The sequence below is a fragment of the Arachis stenosperma genome, chromosome 10 (assembly GCF_014773155.1).
Source record: "Arachis stenosperma cultivar V10309 chromosome 10, arast.V10309.gnm1.PFL2, whole genome shotgun sequence".
In the NCBI taxonomy this organism is placed as follows: Eukaryota; Viridiplantae; Streptophyta; class Magnoliopsida; order Fabales; family Fabaceae; genus Arachis; species Arachis stenosperma.
The window spans coordinates 118,633,557-118,643,676 of NC_080386.1; positions in this window are offsets into that span (position 1 = coordinate 118,633,557).

Sequence of the window (10,120 nt, forward strand, 5' to 3'; positions counted from 1 at the left end):
TTGGTTGTTAGAGAATGGATTAGGCTAGATTTTAGAGGCAATAAGACGACGAGAACGGTTGCGAAGGATGAACTCCACACATGCTTAGCTTCTTGTGTTTGATCCTCCTAATATTATATTTGTGTTATGTGTATGAAAAAATAAAGATATTTTTTAAGGAAGAAGATTTTAGAGTTAAGAATGTGCTGTGAGTTGTGAGGACCTCCATTCTTGTTAGAACTCCATTATTGATGATTATTGTTCATGAACCAATTTTTAAATTATTCATGATTTTTAAGAAGCATGAAGAATGAACCAAAGAGACTAAAAAAGAGAGGAACCTATAGAATAATTAAGAAATGATCTCAGGGATACCCACAGACTGAAGATCACTATTTTTCATTGTACGTATATTATGGCGTCAAGTTTTGCGATGATTGTTTGTTGTCACGAACTGGTGGTATTTTAACCACATTGACACATATATACGGATTGATGCAATTGGGAAACCATATCTAAAACTTGTCCCTAGGTAATGTCGGGTTGCAGGGTGTAAACCGGCACATGAACTCATGGCCTGCTTAGGACAGACATGCATCATATTGTTTGTGAAATTGTATTTGATTGTATTTGCTTATCTTATTTCTTTGTGATTGTGTTGTTTATCTCATTGCAAATTGTTTGTGTGTTGATTTGGGTTTTTTACTTGTACTATTAGTTTGTGGATGTATTGAGGTGACTAAGAACTGATGTTATGGTCGAGAATTAATTATGTGGCTGAGAGTAGGGATGGCAATACCATCCGAACCCGCGAATACCCACCCCACCCCTACACGCTCGGGGCGGGTAATCACCTGCCCTACACCGGAGCGGGTTTTTAGCGGGACGAGTTCTTGGGAGGGGCGGGACGGGGTCGGGTTTAGGTAATACCCGTCCCTACCCGTCCCGGTATATATATAATATATATAATTTTAATATATAATATGTATAATATATGTAAAATAATTAGTAAATGATAAATAATATTGTATCATATTTTAAATTTTTACTTTAATTTATGCTATGTATGTGATTATGGTTATATAAATTTTGAAATTTAATTTTATTTATTAAATTTTAATAATTATAGGGGCGGGTTAGGGTTCAACATTTTACTATCCGCAGGTAGAAGCGGGGCGGGTTCTATGCGGGTTGTTGTATGCCAGGACGGGGTCGGATAGAGCAAAAACTCGCTCCATTACCACCCTTAGCTGAGAGATAGTTAATATGACTAATTGTGTGTTGGAGATTTGATTTGAGTTTAGAAAATTTAAAGAAAGTAATTAATTTTCTAAAGTAAAACTAAAAGTATTTTTAAAGATTTGATAAAAATAGTTTTCTTAAGTTAATTGTTTGTATTTTATTCATTATTTTTACGGTATTTTCATTTTCTATTGAGAATAAGTGGTTTGTTCTCACCCAAAATTTTCCATCCTTCCAGTAACACAGGTTTGAAGATGGTGGACGAAATTGTGATCCTTATTCTTTAAGTTGCACTCCTTGTAAAATTATGGAACTTGAAATTGGCACGAGTGAACAATGGATCAATTGTGATCAATGTTCTAACTATTTTGAGTGAAATCATTATTATGGCACTGGTTGAATTCACAACTCCGTTCAACTAACCAGCAAGTGTACTGGGTCGTCCAAGTAATAAACCTTACGTGAGTAAGGGTCGATCCCACAGAGATTGTTGGTATGAAGCAAGCTATGGTCACCTTGTAAATCTCAGTTAGGCAGATAAAATTATGGAATTTAGAAAATCAAATAATAAAAAGAAAAGAAATAATAAAAGGGATACTTATGCAGCCTCATTGGTGGGAATTTCAGATAAGTGCATGGAGATGCTGTATGGCCCAAGGACGCCTGCTCTCCTATTGCTTCAACTCAATTCTTCTTACTCCTTTCCATGGCAAGCTGTGTATAGGGGTTCACCATCAGCGGTGGCTACTTTCAATCCTCTCAGGAAAATGGTCCTCTGCGGCTGTCACTCGCATGGCTAATCGTCTGGAGGCATCTCCCATGGTTGATGGCTACATCCCATCCTCGCAGTGAAAACTACGCTCACGCACTCTGTCACAGCACGGCTAATCACTGGTTGGTTCCTGCGCCTACTGGAATAGAATCCCTTGATTCTTTTGCGTTTGTCATCACGCCCAGCACTTGCAAGTCTGAAGCACGTCATAGTCATTCATTACCGGAATCCTACTCGGAATACCACAGACAAGGTTAGACTTTCCGGATTCCCAGGATCCTACTCGGAATACCACAGACAAGGTGAGACTTTCCGGATCCTCATAAATGCCGCCATCTATCTAGCTTATACCACGAAGATTCTGTTGGGGAATCTAAGAGATACACATTCAAGCTCGGTTGCATGTAGAACGGAAGTGGTTGTCAATCACGCGCGTTCATAAATAAGAATGATAATGAGGGTTATCTAATCATCACATTCATCATATTCTTGGGTACGAATGAATATCTTGGAATAAGAATAAGAGAGAATTGAATAAAAGAAAATAGAACTGCATTAACACTTGAGGTACAGCAGAGCTCCACACCCTTAATCTATGGTGTGCAGAAACTCCACCGTTGAAAATACATAAGTAAAAGGTTCAGGCATGGCCGAATGGCCAGCCCCCATGGTCTAAGAACTATGCGTTCAAAGATGTCAAATACATTAGTTAAATGTTCTATTTATAATAAACTAGCTCCTAGGGTTTACATGAGTAAGTAATTGATGCATAAATCCACTTCCGGGGCCCACTTGGTGTATGTTTGGGCTGAGCTTGATCAATCCACGAGCTGAGGCTTCTCTTGGAGTTGAACTCCGAGTTATGACGTGTGTTGGGCGTTCAACTCCGGATCATGACGTTTTTCTGGCGTTTAACTCCAGACAGCAGCATGAACGTAGCGTTCAACGCCAAGTTACGTCGTCAATTTCCGAATAAAGTATGGACTATTATATATTGCTGGAAAGCCCTGGATGTCTACTTTCCAACGCCGTTGAGAGCGCACCATTTGAAGTTCTGTAGCTCCAGAAAATCCATTTCGAGTGCAGGGAGGTCAGATTCCAACAGCATCAGCAGTCCTTTTGTCAGCCTTTTTCAGAGTTTTGCTCAAATCCCTCAATTTCAGTCAGAATTTACCTGAAATCACAGAAAAACACACAAACTCATAGTAAAGTCCAGAAATTTGAATTTAACATAAAAACTAATGAAAACATCCCTAAAAGTAGCTTGAACTTACTAAAAACTACCTAAAAACAATGCCAAAAAGCGTATAAATTATCCGCTCATCACAACACCAAACTTAAATTGTTGCTTGTCCCCAAGCAACTGAAAATCAATTAGGATAAAAAGAAGAGAATATACTATAAATTTCAAAATATCAATGAAATATTAATTCTAATTAGATGAGCGGGACTTGTAGCTTTTTGCTTCTGAACAGTTTTGACATCTCACTTTTTCCTTTGAAGTTCAGAAGATTGGCTTCTCTAGGAACTTAGAATTTCGGATAGTGTTATTGATTCTCCTAGTTAAGTATGTTGATTCTTGAACACAGCTACTTATGAGTCTTGGCTGTGGCCCTAAGCACTTTGTTTTCCAGTATTACCACCGGATACATAAATGCCATAGACACATAACTGGGTGAACCTTTTCAGATTGTGACTTAGCTTTGCTAAAGTCCCCAGTTAGTGGTGTCCAGAGCTCTTAAGCACACTCTTTTGCCTTGGATCACGACTTTAACCACTCAGTCTCAAGCTTTTTCACTTGGACCTTCATGACACAAGCACATGGTTAGGGACAGCTTGATTTAGCCGCTTAGGCCTGGATTTTATTTCCTTGGGCCCTCCTATCCATTGATGCTCAAAGCCTTGGATCCTTTTTACCCTTGCCTTTTGGTTTTAAGGGCTATTGGCTTTTTCTACTGCTCCTTCTTTTTCTATATACTCTTTTCTTTTTTTTTTTTTCGAATGCTTCTTCTTTTTCACTGCTTTTTCTTGCTTCAAGAATCAATTTCATGATTTTTCAGATCCTCAATAACATTTCTCTTTGTTCATCATTCTTTCAAGAGCCAACAATTTTAACATTCATAAACAACAAGATCAAAAGACATATGCACTGTTCAAGCATTCATTCAGAAAACAAAAAGTATTGTCACCATATCAATATAATTAAATTAAATTCAAGGATAAATTCGAAATTCATGTACTTCTTGTTCTTTTGAATTAAAACATTTTTCTTTTAAGAGAAGTGAATGATTAATGGAATTTATTCATAGCTTTAAGGCATGGTTACATACTAATGATCATGAAATAAAGACACAAAACATAGATAAACATAATACTAAAAATCGAAAAGCAGAAAGAAATAAGAACAAGGAATGAATCCACCTGAGTGAGGGTGGCGCCTTTTTGAAGGTCCAATGGTGCTCTTTGAGTTCCTCTATGTCTCTTCCTTGCTTCTGTTGAATGATTCCTAGTAATTTTGGTGTTCCTCCCCTTAGTTGCTTCCAATATTTGTGTGGAGGACAACTTATCCCCTGAGGTATCTCAGGGATCTCTTGATTTGCAGCCACATGTTCTACCACTGAGCTATGACGGCTTATATGAGTCTTTCCATCTCCCATGACTCAGAGGTGGAAGCTTTTGTCTTCCTTTTGAGGTTTTTCTGGCCTTAGGTGCCATTAATGGTAATGGAAAAGCAAAAAGCTATGCTTTTACCACACCAAACTTAAAATATTGCTCGCCCTCGAGCAAGAGAAGAAAGAAGAGAAGAAGAAGAAGAAGAAAATGGAGGAGAGTGAGGGGAGATGGATTCGGCTATATGGGTGGGATTGGGTGGGAAGGAGAATATGAATTTTGAAGGTGAGTGGGGTTTATGGGAAAGAGTGAGTGGTGAATGAAAAACAGAAGGGATGACCATGAATGGAGAGAGAGAGAGGGCGAGGTAGGTGGGGATCCTGTGAGGTCCACAGATCCTGAGGTGTCAAGGAATTCCATCCCTGCGCCAAATAGGCATGTAAAATGCCTTGGTGCAGCATTCTGGCGTTTAGACGCCCATTGGTGCACGTTCTGGGCGTTCAACGCCCATGTAAAGCATGTTTCTGGCGTTGAACGCCAGTTTCATGCTTGTTACTGGCGTTCAGCGCCAGTTTTTCCTCTCTGGGCACATTCCTGGCGTTCAGCGCCAGAATGTTGCTTGTTTCTGGCGTTCAGCGCCAGAATGGTGCTCTGTTCTGGCGTTGAACGCCGGCCAGATGCACCTTGCTGGCGTTGAACGCCAGCCTGTGCATCCTCCAGGGTGAAAATTTTTTCTTCTGCTGTTTTTGACTCTGTTTTTAATTTTTTTGAATTTTTCGTGACTCCTCATGATCATGTACCTAATAAAACACAAAATAACAATAAAAATAAAAATTAGATAAATAAAATTGGGTTGCCTCCCAACAAGCGCTTCTTTAATGTCAATAGCTTGACAGTGGCTCTCATGGAGCCACAAGGTGATCAGGTCAATGTTGTATAGTTGTCCACACCAAACTTAGAGTTTGGATATAGGATTTTAACACCAAACTTAGAGTTTAGTTGTGGCCTCCCAACACCAAACTTAGAGTTTGACTGTGGGGGCTCTTCTTGACTCTGAACTGAGAGAAGCTCTTCATGCTTACTCTCTATTGTCACAGAGGGATGGCCATGTGCCTTAAACACAAGGTAGTCCCCATTCAATTGAAGGACTAATTTACCTGTGTTGACATCTATCACAGCTTCTGCTGTGGCTAGGAAAGGTCTTCCAAGGATGATGCAATCATCCTCCTCTTTCCTAGTGTCTAAGATTATGAAATCAGCAGGGATGTAAAGGCCTTCAACCTTTACTAGTACGTCCTCTACTAATCCATAAGCTTGTCTTAAAGACTTGTCTGCCAATTGTAATGAGAACAAGGCAGGCTGTACCTCAATGATCCCCAGCTTCTCCATTACAGAGAGTGGCATAAGATTTATCCCTGACCCCAGATCACACAGAGCTTTTGTAAAGTTCATGGTGCCTATGGTGCAAGGTATTAAGAACTTGCCAGGATCTTGTTTCTTTTGAGGTAGAGTTTTCTGAATCCAAGAATCCAGTTCACTAATGAGCAAGGGAGGTTCACTTTCCAAAATCTCATTACCAAATAACTTGGCATTCAGCTTCATGATAGCTCCTAAGTATTGAGCAAATTGCTCTCCAGTTACATCTTCATCCTCTTCAGAGGAAGAATAGTCTTCAGAGCTCATGAATGGCAGAAGGAGATTCAATGGAATCTCTATGGTCTCTGTATGAGCCTCAGATTCCTTTGGATCCTTAATAGGAAACTCCTTCTTGCTTGAGGGACGTCCCAGGAGGTCTTTCCCACTAGAATTTTCGTCCTCCTCCTCCCTTGTGCATTCGGCCATATTGACTATGTCAATGGCCTTGCACTCTCCTTTTGGATTCTCTTCTGTATTACTTGGGAGAATACTGGGAGGAGTTTCAATGACTTTCTTACTCAGCTGGCCCACTTGTGCCTCCAGATTTTTAATGGATGATCTTGTTTCACTCATGAAACTGAAAGTGGCCTTTGACAGATCAGAGACTACATTGGCTAAATTAGAAGTGTTTTGTTCAGAATTCTCTGTCTGTTGCTGAGAAGATGATGGATATGGCTTGCTATTGCCCAGCCTATTACGTCCACCATTGTTAAAGCCTTGTTGAGGCTTTTGTTGATCCTTCCATGAGAAATTTGGATGATTTCTTCATGATGAATTATAGGTGTTTCCATAAGGTTCACCCATGTAATTAACCTCTGCCATGGCAGGGTTCTCAGGATCATAAGCTTCTTCAGAAGCTGCCTCTCTAGTACTGTTGGATGCATGTTGCAATCCATTCAGATTTTGAGAGATTATGTTGACCTGTTGAGTCAACACTTTGTTCTGAGCCAATATGGCATTCAGAGTATCAATTTCAAGAACTCCTTTCTTCTGAGGTATCCCATTGTTCACGGAATTCCTCTCAGAAGTGTACATGAACTGGTTATTTGCAACCATGTCAATGAGCTCTTGAGCCTCTTCAGGCGTTTTCTTCAGGTGAATAGATCCACCTGCAGAATGGTCCAATGACATTTTCGAAAATTCAGAGAGACCATAATAGAATATATCTAATATGGTCCATTCTGAAAACATGTCAGATAGACATCTTTTGGTCAGCTGCTTGTACCTTTCCCAAGCTTCATAGAGGGATTCATCATCTTTTTGTTTGAAGGTTTGAACATCCACTCTCAGCTTGCTCAGCTTTTGAGGAGGAAAGAATTTATCTAAGAATGCAGTGACAAGCTTATCCCATGAGTCCAGGCTATCCTTGGGTTGTGAATCCAACCATACTCTAGCTCTGTCTCTTACAGCAAAAGGGAAAAGCATGAGTCTGTAGACTTCAGGATCAACTCCATTCGTCTTTACAGTCTCACAGATCTGCAAGAACTCAGTTAAAAACTGATAAGGATCTTCAGATGGAAGTCCATAAAACTTGCAGTTTTGTTGCATCAAAGCAACTAGTTGAGGCTTAAGCTCAAAGTTATTGGCTCCAATGGCAGGAATGGAGATGCTTCTTCCATCAAATTTGGACGTTGGCTTTGTGAAATCACCAAGCATTCTCCTTGCATTATTATTATTTTCGGCTGCCATCTCCTTCTCTTGTTCGAAAATTTCTGAAAGGTTGTTTCTAGATTGTTGTAATTTAGCTTCTCTTAATTTTCTCTTCAGAGTCCTTTCAGGTTTTGGATCAATTTCAACAAGAGTGCCTTTATCCTTGTTCCTGCTCATATGAAAGAGAAGAAAACAAGAAAAGAAGAGGAATCCTCTATGTCACAGTATAGAGATTCCTTTATGTTAGTAGAAAAAGAAGGGGTAGAAGAATGAAGAGGGGGATTCGGATTTTGGATGAAGAGAGGTGAGGAGAAGTGTTAGTAATTAAATAATTAAATAGAAGAAGAAAAGAGAAGAGAAAATTCGAAAATAATTTTGAAAAGGAGTTAGTGATTTTCGAAAATTAGAGATACATTGTAATTAAAATTAAAACATGAAATAATTAGTTAATTAAAAATAATTTTTGAAAAAGAGAGAGATATTTTCGAAAATAGAAGAGGGAGAAGTAGTTAGGTGGTTTTGAAAAAGATAAGAAACAAACAAAAAGTTAGTTAGTTGATTGAAAAAGATTTGAAATCAAAATTGAAAAAGATAAGAAGATAGTAAGTTAGATAAGATATTTTTGAAATCAAATTTTGAAAAAGATAAAATTTTTGAAAAAGATCAAATACAAGATAAAAAGATTTAATTCAAAAATTTTCAAATTATTTACTTCACTAACAAGAAACTACAAGATAAGATTCTAGAACTTAAAGATTGAACCTTTCTTAACAAGAAAGTAACAAACTTCAAATTTTTGAACCAATCACATTAATTATTAGTGAATTTTCGAAAATTATGATATAAAGATAAGAAAAAGATTTTGAAAATATTTTGAAAAAGATTTTTGAAATTTTCGAAAATAATAAAAAATTGAAAAAGATATGATTTTTGAAAAAGATTTTGAAAAGATAAGATTTTTAAAATTGAAATTTTGACTTGACTTGTAAGAAATAACTAATTTTTAAAAATTTTTGACCAAGTCAACCCAAAATTTCAAAAATTTTGAGGAAAATAAGGAAAAGATATATTTTTTTTTATTTTTGAATTTTTAATTATGAGAGAGAAAAACAACAAAAATACTTAATGCATGAAATTTTTAGATCAAAATCATGAGTGCATGCAAGAATGCTATGAATGTCAAGATGAACACCAAGAACACTTTGAAGATCATGATGAACATCAAGAACATAAATTTGAAAAATTTTTAATGCAAAGAAAACATGCAGGACACCAAACTTAGAAATTTTTAATGCATGAAAAATATGAATGCAAAGATGCACATGAAAAACAAGAAAAGACACAAAACAAGAAATCATCAAGATCAAACAAGAAGACTTGTCAAGAACAACTTGAAGATCATGAAGAACACTATGAATGCATGAAATTTTCGAAAAAATGCAAGAAAATTTTTAAAGCATGCAATTGACACCAAACTTAAAAATTGACTCAAGACTCAAACAAGAACACAAAATATTTTTGATTTTCTATGATTTTATGATTTTTTTGTATTTTTATTAAAATTTTTTTCGAAAAATATAGTTTGTGAAAACGAAAAAGAAAAGAAAAATTTTGAAAAAGATTTTTGTAAAGAAAAATTACCTAATCTGAGCAACAAGATGAACCGTTAGTTGTCCATATTCGAACAATCCCCGGCAACGGCGCCAAAAACTTGGTGGACGAAATTGTGATCCTTATTCTTTAAGTTGCACTCCTTGTAAAATTATGGAACTTGAAATTGGCACGAGTGAACAATGGATCAATTGTGATCAATGTTCTAACTATTTTGAGTGAAATCATTATTATGGCACTGGTTGAATTCACAACTCCGTTCAACTAACCAGCAAGTGTACTGGGTCGTCCAAGTAATAAACCTTACGTGAGTAAGGGTCGATCCCACAGAAATTGTTGGTATGAAGCAAGCTATGGTCACCTTGTAAATCTCAGTTAGGCAGATAAAATTATGGAATTTAGAAAATCAAATAATAAAAAGAAAAGAAATAATAAAAGGGATACTTATGCAGCCTCATTGGTGGGAATTTCAGATAAGTGCATGGAGATGCTGTATGGCCCAAGGACGCCTGCTCTCCTATTGCTTCAACTCAATTCTTCTTACTCCTTTCCATGGCAAGCTGTGTATAGGGTTCACCATCAGCGTGGCTACTTTCAATCCTCTCGGGAAAATGGTCCTCTGCGGCTGTCACTCGCATGGCTAATCGTCTGGAGGCATCACCCATGGTTGATGGCTACATCCCATCCTCGCAGTGAAAACTACGCTCACGCACTCTGTCACAGCACGGCTAATCACTGGTTGGTTCCTGCGCCTACTAGAATAGAATCCCTTGATTCTTTTGCGTTTGTCATCACGCCCAGCACTTGCAAGTCTGAAGCACGTCACAGTCATTCATTACC